The sequence below is a fragment of the Podarcis gaigeae genome, assembly GCF_964106915.1.
Source record: "Podarcis gaigeae genome assembly, chromosome: 2".
NCBI lineage: Eukaryota > Metazoa > Chordata > Lepidosauria > Squamata > Lacertidae > Podarcis > Podarcis gaigeae.
In genome coordinates, this window is record NC_139679.1 from 110,601,970 (window position 1) to 110,615,715 (window position 13,746).

Here is a 13,746-nt window from a genome sequence, read left to right on the forward strand (position 1 = left end):
AAACCAACTTTATTTTTTTGTTATTACAATCTGGGGGGGGGGAAACCCATTAGAACCGTCAGCAACAGCAACAAATGAACCATTAACTCTATCAAGTGAGTCATTTCTTCTTTTCTTAAAACGAAACCACAGTACAGTGGTACCTCTGGTTGCGAACGGGATCTGTTCTGGAGCTCCGTTCGCAACATGAAAAGCCCGCAACCTGAAGTGCAGTATCTGTGCAGGTGTGCGTGATTTGGTGCTTGTGCACATGCATGAAGCGCGACTTAGCGCTACTGCACATTCGTGAGCAGCAAAACCCAGAAATAACCCTTTCCAGTACTTCCGGGTCACCGCGGGACGCAACCTGAAAAAAAGTAACATGAAGCAAACATAACATGAGGTATGACTGTATAAGATTTTAGAGGAGGGAAAGATAGCCAAAAGCTGTGTTTACAAATACAGTGGTACCTCGGGTTAAGTACTTAATTCGTTCTGGAGGTCCGTTCTTAACCTGAAACTGTTCTTAACCTGAAGCACCACTTTAGCTAATGGGGCCTCCTGCTGCTGCCGCACCGCTGGAACACAATTTCTGTTCTTATCCTGAAGCAAAGTTCTTAACCCGAGGTAATATTTCTGGGTTAGTGGAGTGTGTAACCTGAAGCGTATGTAACCTGAAGTGTATGTAACCCGAGGTACCACTGTAGATCACTAATAAATGAACTTCAGAAGGCAAATATAACCACACCCTATTATGCTGGCTAGCTTCATCCCCTGCCGTGCTAGTAGCTCAGCCTGGGCTTGGATCCCATCTCCATCTCCAGATCTCTCTAAGCATGCTACAATTGGTAGCAGAACCAGCTGGTTTCCAGGATGCAGAGCTCCATGGCAACCCAACATGGTAGCCGAAGCATCTCCATGGCAACCAGCCGGAGGTAAGTGAATTGGCCCACCTAGGCCTCTGTATCAGTAAACACAGGGAGGCCTAGGCAATCTATATTTGGAATAAGGAAACTCTAAAAGTTCCTGGGAGGCTGAGGTGAGAAGGAGGAGATCCCAGGAGATCCACCTGCATGTTTAAACAGACAAAAATAAAACAACAAAATCCCTGCCCAGCCTATTGAAACTTTGCCCTCACCCTATGTTTAATCTCCTGGATGGAGGCTTTTTTTGGGGTGGGGTAGGGTTCCGGCAAGTTTCGGATGGAAAAAAGAAGCCTTGGTTATACATGAATTTACAAATCAATGAAATAAAAGTAAGCAACGCCTTGAACTGAGCTCAGGAAAGGAGAGCACATGCACAGTTCTGAGCATTGGCAAAAAGTGTACATTCAACAGTCATAATGAAACCGGTGGCCTAATAGCTGACATCACTAAGCAAACGAAAACCTTCCTCCGATCTTTTCTTGCAGCGCAATCAACAGTCAGAACCCAAATAATCATGTGATTCATTGTTAGCTTTGGTTCGCCACCTTCAGTGATCTTACGGATCAGGGATCTCACAGCCTGCATTGTTGTCATCAAGTCAAAGTCTGGAGAACATCTGGCAACCAGTCCAGGAGCATTTGGGGTGAGCCCAAGAATGTGAGATTTCAGAAAGCAAAAGAGCATTTGCGGTTTTCACAGGAAAGCCTGAAAATATGTGAACCATATCTTATTTGAGGCTATAAGCAGAGGTGATGATGCATACACAACACAAAGACTCGCTCTTCCCCACATTTTCAGTTGCCTGTGATAAGGCGTTCTGAGTTATGGGCAAACTATTAAGTAGTGGGTGGACATAGCAGATGACACAGAGATTTCTCCAAGTAGTTCTTTATAAGTAAGCTGGAACCGAACTGAACAGCAAACAGCTCAGCTGGCCTGCTTTTATAGGCAGCCAGCTGTCAACATTGTAACAACAACAGCCCAGGTTTCCCGCCTAAATTAACTGACGTGGACCTGAGTGAAAACTATCTACACAATCCCCCCTGGTGGCCAGGGTGAGATCTTCAATACATAACACAATGTTATATATTTGCTTATTATGCCTGATAGATTCTCTTTCAGCTAGTCGTAAGGAGGAGTAAGGATCTATAGAGCACAAAAAGCTGAATAGGAAAGTTCTCTACACATCAGATCAATATTTTCTGTACTAAGAAATGCAGACTGACAGGATTCCACTCCAGTTGGTTTCTGCATGTGGAACCAGCAAGAGACGGACCATTTTATCCTTATTAAATATGGATTTATTTATTTTTAGTGTTGCAGCACCCATACTTAGGAACTCACTAATTTTTAAAAAAACTTTTTGACATTTCATTAAATACAATTGTACAAGAGCAATTCTTTATTCATTCTCCTCACTGTGAAGTCTGGCAGTTGGCCAGGTAATTTTGATAGCAAGCTGAGCTGCTCTTTCAACAATGACTTTCCAATTCTTGGACGAAACATTGTGAGAAATCTCTGCGCCGTAGGACTTGTCACTCATCATCGGCACCTCCTTTGACACTGTGGACAAAGAATTTTCTGAATCCTGAAGGCAACATGTGCTTTGTCTTCTTATTACTGCCATGCCCAATGTTGGGCCTCAAGATTTGGCCCTGGAAGCTTCTGCAGACTCTGTTGTCAATATCTGCGAGCTTGTGCCAGCCAGTTACGCTGAATCATAGTGATCAGACTGATGGCAGATGAACTTCTTGATCCTCTTTTTGATTATTTTAGACTTGGTGAGAGGTCTGAGGGCCAGCATAATGTCTGCTAGAGAATGGCAGGACCCATGCAGATAGAGAGCACAGAGAGGAAGTGGAACTCCCTGCCTATTGATTTCAGGCATTATGTTTTATATATATAGTGGTACCTCGGATTAAGTACTTAATTCGTTCCAGAGGTCCGTACTTAACCTGAAACTGTTCTTAACCTGAAGCACCACTTTAGCTAATGGGGCCTCCTGTTGCTGCCGCGCCACCGGAGCACAATTTCTGTTCTCATCCTGAAGCAAAGTTCTTAACCTGAGGTAATATTTCTGGGTTAGCGGAGTCTGTAACCTGAAGCGTATGTAACCTGAAGCGTATGTAACCCGAGGTACCACTGTACTGTTAAGCCACTCAGAGTGGCTGGGGAAACCCAGCCAGATGAGCGGGGTATAAATAATAAAACTATTATTATTACTCCTTCCACACCTGCTGAAAGCAATTTAGCCTAGGCAAACCTATCTGAGCATGTGGAAGCTGCCATGTGTTTGTATGTGTTTATCATTAATTGTTTTTGAATGTTGTTCTTCTTAACTATTCTTTTAACTGATAATCTTATTGGTTTGTTCTTTTTGGGAACTGCTTTGAGGGTTTTGTGATAATCAAGCAGTATATAAATGTGGCATAAGTAAACTGCTTCACCTCAAGCTGCATAACAACAGTAACAACAGTTTTATTATTTGCACTCTGCTCATCTGACTGGATGGTCAGAAGCTCAACATCAAAAAAACGAAGATCATGGCCACTGGGCCCATCACTTCCTGGCAAATAGAAGGGGAAGAAATGGAAGCAGTGAGAGATTTTACATTCTTGGGCTCCATGATCACTGCAGATGGTGACAGCAGTCACGAAATTAAAAGACGCCTGCTCCTTGGGAGAAAGGTGATGGCAAACCTAGACAGCATCCTAAAAAGCAGAGACACCACCTTGCTGACAAAGGTCTGTATAGTTAAAGCTATGGTTTTCCCAGTAGTGATGGATGAAAGTGAGAGCTGGACCATAAAGAAGGCTGATCGCCGAAGAATTGATGCTTTTGAATTATGGTGCTGGAGGAGACTCTTGAGAGTCCCAAGAAGATCAAACCTCTCCATTCTTAAGGAAATCAGCCCTGAGCGCTCACTGGAAGGACAGATCGTGAAACTGAGGCTCCAATACTTTGGCCACCTCATGAGAAGAGAAGACTCCTGGAAAAGACCCTGGTGTTGGGAAAGATGGAGGGCACAAGGAGAAGGGGACAACCGAGGACGAGATGGTTGGACAGTGTTCTCGAAGCTACCAGTATGAGTTTGACCAAACTGCGGGAGGCAGTGGAAGACAGGAGTGCCTGGCGTGCTCTGGTCCATGGGGTCACGAAGAGTTGGACACGACTAAACGACTAAACAACGATATCTGACTGGGTTGCCCCAGCCACTATGGGCGTCTTCCAGCATATATAAAAACATAACAAAACATTAAACATTAAAAACTCCCCTATACAAGGCTGCCTTCAGATGTCTTCTAAAAGTCATACGGTAACTTGGCCCAGCCCTGTTTTCTTCACACTCTTCAGATATTCAGGGGCAAGAAAAATGTATCTCATTAGCGAGAAATACAAACCTCTGTCTCAAAGCTGCTGTGGCCTCTTTGGGAGTTTTTCACTTGTGAGGCTTAAAGTTATTCTTGCTTCAATTGCTCTGTAAGATGAAGATAAAAAAAACTGCATTGGCTGGGATGCCCACTTGCATTACAAACGCATTTCCTTCGCTTTGTAATCCTCATTGCAATCATCAGACATTAATATAAATGAAAATGTAAACCTTAAGTATAAAAGTGGCCATGCAATGCAACCTAAGCCCATTTAATTAGACATGAGCCCCGTTGGGTAAATTTGCTTTGGATTAAGAGACTGAGACATAATAGTGTGGACTTTGGGAGCAATCTGCTTAGTCAACTGCATGATGTTGACAGCGAAGCCGACAAATTTGCCATGCAAATACTCACAATCTAGTTTGTCTCATAAGGTGTTGCAGAGCTCATCTTGGCAGGCATTTGGCCAGGGCAACCCCATTCTGAGCCATAATACACCATGCATGAATCAGCAAGGATCACCAGGGTTTTCCCCTTCCATGGCCTCACTAGTTTAAACTGGAGCCAACCTTACGTCCGGTGTTGCACACCAGCACACACAAAAAAAGTGCTTTGGACATGACAATGACAAGATCTCATCGGTCTCTTAGCAAAATCCTTCTACGACCCCTCGACATTTCTAATGTCGGCTTACAGGGGCAGAACTTTAACATTTGCTTCTAAATTGAAAATTTGACACTCGCCACTTTTGAGACATATCAAGCCAGTGTGGTGTACCGGTTAAGAGCAGTGGATTTGTAATCTGGTGAACCGGGTTCGCGTCTCCGCTCCTCCACATGCAGCTGCTGGGTGACCTTGGGCCAGTCTCACTTCTCTGAAGTCTCTCAGCCTCACTTACCTCACAGGGTATTTGTTGTGGGGGAGGAAGGGAAAAGGAGATTGTTAGCTGCTTTCAGACTCCTTCGGGTAGTGATAAAGCGGGATATCAAATCCAAACTCTTCTTCTTCTCCCCCCCCCCCAATATTTTACCTCTTCACTAATCTTATCAAATTAGTTTCTCTGGAAATTTCAGATCTGCTTCCAATACAGTTTTGGTTCAGGGGCAGCTCTTAATTGTAAGCTCCTTGGGGAGAGAACCTACACTACTTCTTCTTCTTCTTCTTCTTCTTCTTCTTCTTCTTCTTCTTCTTCTTCTTCTTCTTCTTCTGTTTTTATTGAGTTTTACAATTTTTACATTATACATAACAAATAACAAAAAGGAAATACAATTCTCCAATCCCAACCCACCAACTTCCCTCAACTTCCCAGGTAAGATCCTCCCTCTATTGTGTGGGCAGGTAATCCCTCCCCTACTTGGCCTGGTCTCCTTGGCAACGCTTCCCCCAGGTGGGATTGGACAACTGACTGAGGTAGGCAGAGACTAGGGGCTGCACGCGTCCACGCAAAAGGCGCCCCCCGTTTTAAGCGGGGAGCGGTCATTCTGGGTTTTTTAAAAAACATATTAACTTCCCCTGCTTCCTATATTATATCTTCATTTTCAGTTCTTTATATCAATATTGTTATTCTCTTCTCGTTTTAACACCATCTATGTAATTTATATATTTATTTTATTAATTGTAAGTGTTTATTCAAACCCTGCTAGTGAGTTCATTTCTTTACATTTGTTCTGTAGATACATCATCAATGGTTCCCAGTCTTTTTAAAAGTCTCTGTTGTCTTTGTCTCTGAGTCTTTCAGTTAGCTTCGCCATTTCAGCATATTCCATGAGTTTTCTTGCCATTGGTCTTTGGTATTTCATCACTTTTCCATCTTTGGGCTAGCATTATCCTAGCCGCGGTTGTAACATACATAAAAAGTTTCTTCTCCTCTTTTGGCACATCTTGATCTGAAATGCCTAATAAAAAAAACTTCTAGTCTCTTACTTCTTGTTGTTGTCGTCATTGTTGTTAACTATTAAATACCAAAAAATATTGAAGGCACTATATGCCCATATAATAAGAATGCAAATCAAAGAGCTTCTCTACTACAGTGGTACCTCGGGTTAAGTACTTAATTCATTCTGGAGGTCCGTTCTTAACCTGAAACTGTTTTTAACCTGAAGCTAATGGGGCCTTCTGCTGCCGCTGCACCACTGGAGCACGATTTCTGTTCTCATCCTGAAGCAAAGTTCTTAACCTGAAGCACTATTTCTGGGTTAGCGGAGTCTGTAACCTGAAGCATATGTAACCTGAGGTACTATTGTAGTAAGTTTCCAGGGACTCCTGTTTGAGCATCTTAGTCTAACTCCTTATCACTAGCCGTGTCCTGCTGACAAACCTCTTCCCAGTGGCTATTATTGCCCTGGCTCACCTGGTTTTTCTCTGACTCAGCATCCTATGCCCTATACAGGTCTGAGTGACTCCCCGATATGCTGACACACATTTCCTGCCATCCCCTCCCCCAGTGGACTTTGTTAGGATGCCTGGAAAGTTGCTTCCACTGTGGGTGGAGATGGAGCTACTTGAGTAACTCCCACAACTCTGGTTTATCTGGTCCTTGAGGGTTTATAAGCCAGGCAGAGCCCTCAAAGCACCAAAGCCGTGAGCTTCCGAGAGGAGTGACTGCTGCTTTCCTGAGGAAGCCAAAGACAACATCTCTCAGCCTTTAGGTATAGCCATTATCAGAGTGGGCTTGGGGGTACTGTAGTGTATTTGACAGTAAAGGTATTTAAATTTCTATAATATAAATGATTCAGTGGAACAGCTCTGAGCAGTTATATCTGCAGTTTTTATGGCTTTTGGATCTTTTTAAAATAATAATAGCAAGGATAAAGACTCCTAAGAATATATTATTTTATTAATATAAGGAGGAGTGTAACAAGAAATAAATACATGGCTACGTTTTATCTTAGCGATTAATGTTTGTAACAGTGATGAAGAGAGTTCATTATTTTCCTACAAAGGTATTGGCTTGCAGTGACTTCTAGTGAAATATGTTAGCATGTACTGTTTAACTGCAGGGAGGTCATTTCTGAGCATAAGATGGCTGTTTGGATAACTGGCTACTTGCAAAAATGTGGGATTAAAGGGCTTCCTTTATTTTTGGAAATAAATTTTGTTTGATTTTCAAGGATATATGCATATAACAAAATCAATTCCGAATCCAAATATCGAGATTACTCTGAATCTCTTGACTTCCTCCCATCCCTTCCATGATACTGTTTTCCACTGCATATCAATACTTCTCCAGTTTTTAGTCTTTTTAAATTATCCATACATTCTGTTACATTACAAGTGTGTTTAAAATCCTGCCCATTTTTTAACCTGCTTACAATGATCTTGTATATAAATTATAAACTTTCCCCACTCTTTTTTAAAGTTATTGTCTTCTTGGTTCCTGAGCTTCCCAGTTAGTTTCCCCATTTCGCCATAATCCATCAACTTGATTTAATCCCCCGGGGAAGGGGATTAAAGGTCTCCCTGATAGGTTTGAGTCTTTGCATATTGGAAATTAGGCAATGGTTTGAATTCAGTCTGTTTGGAAAATACATGGTACTACAAATGCTTTTTTAAACTCTTGCATTTATGACTGCTTTGTGCTAGATTCTATCAGCATATTTTATAATCTTAGATGTTGCAAAAGATCTTCATCTTCTCCCCTCCTGGATTCTCTAGCTCTGCAACTTCCTGTGGTGCCTCAACATGTCTTCAAGTCACCCAGGGCCTGGCCCTTCTGGATCAAGAGGAGTCCCTCCTGTGCCGAAACCCGACAATCCGTTGGTTCCCGTTCCAGAGAAACCTTGGCCTGTGGGACCACCCAAGCCTGAAGGTCCTCAACCACTGGGGCCTTTGGTGCCTGGCAAGCCGTGGCCAGAAGGCCCCCCTGAATCTCCTGATCCTGGACGCCCAAGGTCCCCACAACCACCAACACCTTTAGGCCCTAACAAACCACAACCGTTTCCTGGACCATCCAGTCCTCCTAAGCCACCGCTGCCTGATGACCCTTTTCTACCATCTCCTCTGATGCCAGTTGTGCCTTGGCCACCACTGCCAGAGTGGGATGATTCAGGGAAACCTCCTAAACAACCCTCTGATGAGGATTGATTTTTACACAGACAGGTTCTCCAGGGGTCTCCTGTGGCTGATATAGAACCATACCTTCTATTTACCACACACATGTGCATTCCGGTGTCAGCAATGAGTATTCCAAGTCCAGACTGGCTCCTGTTGTAAATCTTTCCTGAATAGCTCTTGGAAGTTGAGTGACAACTGGAAAAAGGAATAACTCACCCTGTCATTGAAGATACAATTCAGCTTTGGTGAACTGCAGAGCAAATTCCAGACACCATTCAATCAAACCATCCTGTAATGTTGCATTTTTACCTGAAATGCAGTTATGTCTATTTGTTTATATGATCCATGTATATGTTATCTGTCTCTTTCTACCTACCTACCCAACTCTTCTGTCTATCAAGAACTATTTTCTGTACTATGCCACCCACTTGATTACAAGCAAGAAGACAATTATGACTGCTTCTTGCACAATAAAAAAACTCCAAATAAAATCTTTGCATTAGAAATATCTATTGTTTGCTCTAATGCAATCTTCTCTGCATGTTTGCACAGCCATAATAAAACTTCTACCCACCCCTTGCAACTATCCAAACAGTCCATTCTCCCTGGCCTGAATATTTATGGATGCACTCATGAAAGGTAGTAATTATCAAAAGGGAAGTTTTTAATGTCTGATGTTCTAATGTATTTTTAATCTTTTCTTGGAAGCCTCCCAGAGTGGCGGGGGAAACCCAGCCAGATGGGTGGGATATAAATAAAATTATTGTTATTATTTATTATTATTACCAGTTAACAGGGCGGGTTTAGTGGCTCGGCATCTGGGCTTGCAAACCCAGTGAGTGGAGGTGTGCCAAACCCATTCCAGATTGATTAGCAAATGATGATATTCTATCATTTATAATCAGGCAAATGTCCTGTAAACCAGCATGGGTCAACTGCTAGCAGCTGCTCCTTAGGGAAGAGACTTTATAAGCCCTCTGTTTTTAAGATAAGAGATCCATTTGCTTGTAGTTTTCCAGTCTAATTAGAAAACATGTTGCCTAGATGCGTAAGCATGATAAAATAACAGAAAGAACCAGTCACTGGCAATTGGAAGAAACATGCAAGAGGAAGTATTTGCATATCTCCCTCTGAATGAAGGAAAAGGGTTCCCCCCACCTCGAGGGCATTGGATAAGGACTCCTTTGGGCACAGAAGGAATCTAACCAGACAGTCAAGTGGAAAGTGAGCTTCTTGTACCTACTAGTGGAGTAACTGCCACTTCCAGCCAGAGTTGCTTATGCACACAAGAATTTTCTATTCATGTTAGCTGTGTGGAGCAATTTGCACACACAAAGGAACATGTGCTCAAGGTCGGCCCTACTGTTAGGCAGAATGAGGCAGCTGCCTCAGGCGGCTGGTCTTGAGGGGCTGTGGTGGAAGCCACCAGATATTCTTCCCGGCCATACCTTTATGTAGGAGAATAGAGCTCTCTGTGAGACATAGCACAGCTATGAGAGAAGAAGAAGAAGAAGAGTTTGGATTTGATATTGTAGCACCCTGCTTGTGGTTAACGCTTAGCTGGAATGAAATATTCAACGCAGCAATAGAGAAATTAAAATAATAATTTATTTGTCAGACAAATAAATGAGAGGCTCAGTGGTATATGGTTACCAAGCTCTGGCCTGCCTCTTGCCATCCTGGCCAGCACTTATATTCCCTTAATCCAGCCCCCTTTGCTCCTCCTGTGGCTGCCTCTGTCCAATCAGCCTGGTTGAAATTCCTATTGGCTGTTTGGTAGAACCAATCACAAAAGATACACCCACAAAAGATACACCCACTTCCTTGCCCTTATAAGGGAGACAAAGAGCTATATATGTGACAAATAAGTAATAATATATCTTACATGGAATCTTAATTACCAGCTCACCTCTTGCCCTCCTTGCCCTATTGCCTTCTAAAACAAATGTTTAATCTTACATTTTTATGTTCAACAGATGTCAAGGATCTTGAGTTCACATCAACATTGAAAGATTTCCTTCATTTAAGGTTTCTAAACAAATGCCTGACAACTATATATCAAGAGTGCTTGGATGGCGTCTTCTGTCTAGCAGGGGGGCTAGACTGGTGGCTGACTTAATTTCAGGATAAATACAACTCTTACAACCATATGAAATAAGAATCTAGCATTCCTTAAATCCTTTGCATAATTACATTTAAGCCAATATATTTAAGCTAATATATTTCATTCACTTATCATAGGTAGCCTTTTAAAAGAATAAAGCCTTTGTAAAGTAAAAAAGGAAGGAACTCAGTAAAAACAGCTTTTAAAAAGAAGCCTCTTCAGTGTACACCTCCCCCCTTTCCCCCTCCTTTCCAGCCTCAAAATAAAATAGAAAGAAGCTTCTTCTCCAGCCAAGCCAGTTGCCTTTTTTTCACTGCTCTTGGCCTTAGAAAATACAGCTCAAGGTTTAACGAGAGGCCCATGGTATCATTTTACTATTTGCCCATTCCTTTATTGTGTTTTCTCAGTCTGCAAGGGCAGCATATGTAATTCTCCCTTTTATGACTTTGAGAATTGTTTTTCTACTATAAATCAATGGGGCCCCCCTTGTCTTAGGAGAAAAACCTCTTGCCAAGGTTCTTTCTGCCTGGCATGAAACATTTGAAAATCCTTTTTTTAAGCTCATTTTAAATACAAGCCTTGATAAAATATAGAAGCTCTGATAAAAAATGCAGGCTTATGACTAGATGCCTCAATATCTCGCTTTATCACTACCCGAAGGAGTCTCAAAGCGGCTAACATTCTCCTTTCCCCTCCTCCTCCACAACAAACACTCTGTGAGGTGAGTGGGGCTGAGAGACTTCAGAGAAGTGTGACTGGCCCAAGGTCACCCAGTAGCTGCATGTGGAGGAGCGGAGACGCGAACCCGGTTCCCCAGATTACGAGACTACCGCTCTTAACCACTACACCACACTGGCTCCCTTCTATATCTACCCTTCGGCCCCCACATGTGAGATGCTATCATAGAGATGGTGAACCTTTTAGAGACTGCCCAAACTGCAACCCGAAACCCGCTTATTTATCTCAAAGTGCCAACACAGCAATTTAACCTGAATACTGAGGTTTTAGTTTAGAAGGAGGTTGGCTACATAGGCGCCGACTCCATGGGGCCTGAGGGGGCCCGAGCCCCCTCAATAATTTTTTATCAGCTGGCTGGGGGGCGTGGCTTGCCCTGTTTAGGGCCGGAGCAGAGGGGGCTCGCCCTCTCTTCTCCGGCTAGCCCCCACGTTTGAGCTCCTTCTGCTTGCTGCTGCTATTGCCTTGCTTAAGGGAGCTGACCGCCCGGGAAGCCACTGAGAGGCTCCTTTGCCCGGGACATCGCTACTTCACGCAGGAACAGCATCACCTCTCCGAATCGCTTCACCTCTTCAGCCACGCGGCTCTGCTGAGATTCCGGGAGGAGGAGTCCTCACCTCTTCGATCAGGTCGTATTGCCGTGGAGCTTACCGGGGGTCAAGCCTGCAAGTCTAAGGGGTGGGTGGGTGCTTTTCCGTGCTGTTGCGTCCGTTCCTGCGGGGGTCCCTGATTCAGCACTAGCATTCAGGGCACAGGCTCGTTTCGCTTTGGGAGCGGTTGCTTTGGGGTTGCTGGTTTTCGCAGCAAACGGCTACCACTGGGAGATTTAGCGCCGTCGCTAGGGAACGGGATAGCTTTGCGGCAGCCATTTTGGATGACCACGTGACTTTTTGGCGGCGGCCATTTTAGGAGAGGCAAGCCACGTGGGAAATAAGCCTTGGTTTAAATTCATTGTTTTAAATAAGCAAAGTAGCGGAGTTTGGGAGTTGACTGCTTGGTAGCCGCACTTTGGTACCCCCTCCCACAGTAGGCACCCCTTTTATCGAGGGGATAGTTTTCAGCGGCGGTAGTTCATCCGCGGCCCCCATTAAATTTCCCCACAGGGGCTGAGGCGGACGCCATTTTAAAGCAGGCAAGGCTTCGTGAGAAGGGTGGCCTCTGCTAGCTCCGTTGCTATAGAGCAACAGCCTGTTATTATAGAGCAACAAGAATTACGTCTACTGTGCTACCACGTTTAAACAGGAAATTTAATTAAGCGATAGTGCTGCTATTTAAAGTGCTTGACTTGGGGAAGACAATTTATTTAAAGTAATTGGTTGGGAGATATAATTTTTTCGTCAATTCATTCACAAGGCACCTCATCTTCCTGTTCCTTTAAATAATATTTTAATTCAACTCAGACAAGCCAGCTCTGTTCCTTTTAAATAATATTCTAATTTAATTCTAATTTAGCGCAGAGGTAATTCATTAGTGATTTAAAGAGTGTTTCAATTTTGCTAGTTGGATTTAATTTCAGAAGGAATCAAGGGATTTAAGTGCATAAGTGATTTAATTGCTGGGGATTTTAATTGCATAAGGTTCTGCATAAGGTAGAGGCCATATAGATTATTGCAATTAATTCGCTTTCGTGGTTCTTATTGGAGGAATTTGTCCTGCTTTGCCTCAGTGCCGAGTAGAGTGGAGGTTTGGGACTGCAATTTGAATGCTGCAATTTGAATGCTGAGGGGGCACAGTGCCTGGTTTAGCGGTGATTCTTGGCACTGGCTACTAAGCCTCTCATTCCTCCCTCTAGCTAAAAAATTATAGCCTGCAAGCAAATAAGGGTTCTTTCTCTGGGAATTTGTTGCCTTAATTAACAAATAAGGGTTCTCTTTCACTAGGAATTTGTTGCCTTCATTAATTGATTTGGGGAAATTTTAAGTTGAGCCTTTTGGATAGAAACACAATTCTAGATATAGTTAGAGAACTAATAATAGCATATTCATAAATAAATAATAATAATTAATCTGGGCCTGAGCTAGCGTGGACGGGATTTGAGTCACAGCTACCGGGGTACATTTTATTGGAATAGGCGCTGTTTAATCCTAAAGAGTAAGGTTACAGCTAAGTCAGGGCGAGATTGACTCAGCTGTCACAGCCAGCAATTTTAATTTTAAGTGGAACCTTACCCAGTGCTGACAATTCTGAGCTGGCTTGGCCGGTGCCACAGTTTAGGAACAGTGGGTCAGTGTAGATAATACTGAGCTTGGCCATCCAGCCTAGCCAGCTTCTACGTTGTGGCCGTCCCCGTCCCCTATATTTTATTCGTTTACTTTAGTCTCAGTGTATTGTGAATTAAGTTTGCAATGGATAAATTTGTTACCAAAAAGGCACGCTTGGAAGTTGATGATACTGCAAGTCAACCTCCGACAACAATTGTGTCGTCAATTGCTGCGTTGTCTTCATGCGAGAACTTCACAGCCGAAACCTGGACAATCCGGTAAGGGAAGATCATTTCAGAAGTCTTGGTTGATCAAATATACATGGCTAGAATATGAAGCATGTACCAAAAAAGTTTTTTGCAAAACCTGCAAAGAGG

General features: G+C 43.2%; 1 long non-coding RNA gene and 1 pseudogene across 2 annotated transcripts; one reads left to right on the plus strand and one right to left on the minus strand.

The window, feature by feature from the left end:
- The first annotated feature begins 437 nt into the window (after positions 1 to 437).
- Positions 438 to 8,839, plus strand: LOC310838177. The gene is made up of 3 exons (XR_014560766.1): positions 438 to 1,018; positions 1,391 to 1,654; positions 7,931 to 8,839. It is a non-coding gene; the product is annotated as an uncharacterized lncRNA (long non-coding RNA).
- LOC310838067 (large ribosomal subunit protein eL32 pseudogene) lies at positions 1,915 to 2,709 on the minus strand (annotated as a pseudogene). The gene has a single exon. The product of its transcript is annotated as a large ribosomal subunit protein eL32 pseudogene (transcript).
- Positions 8,840 to 13,746: the final 4,907 nt, after the last annotated feature.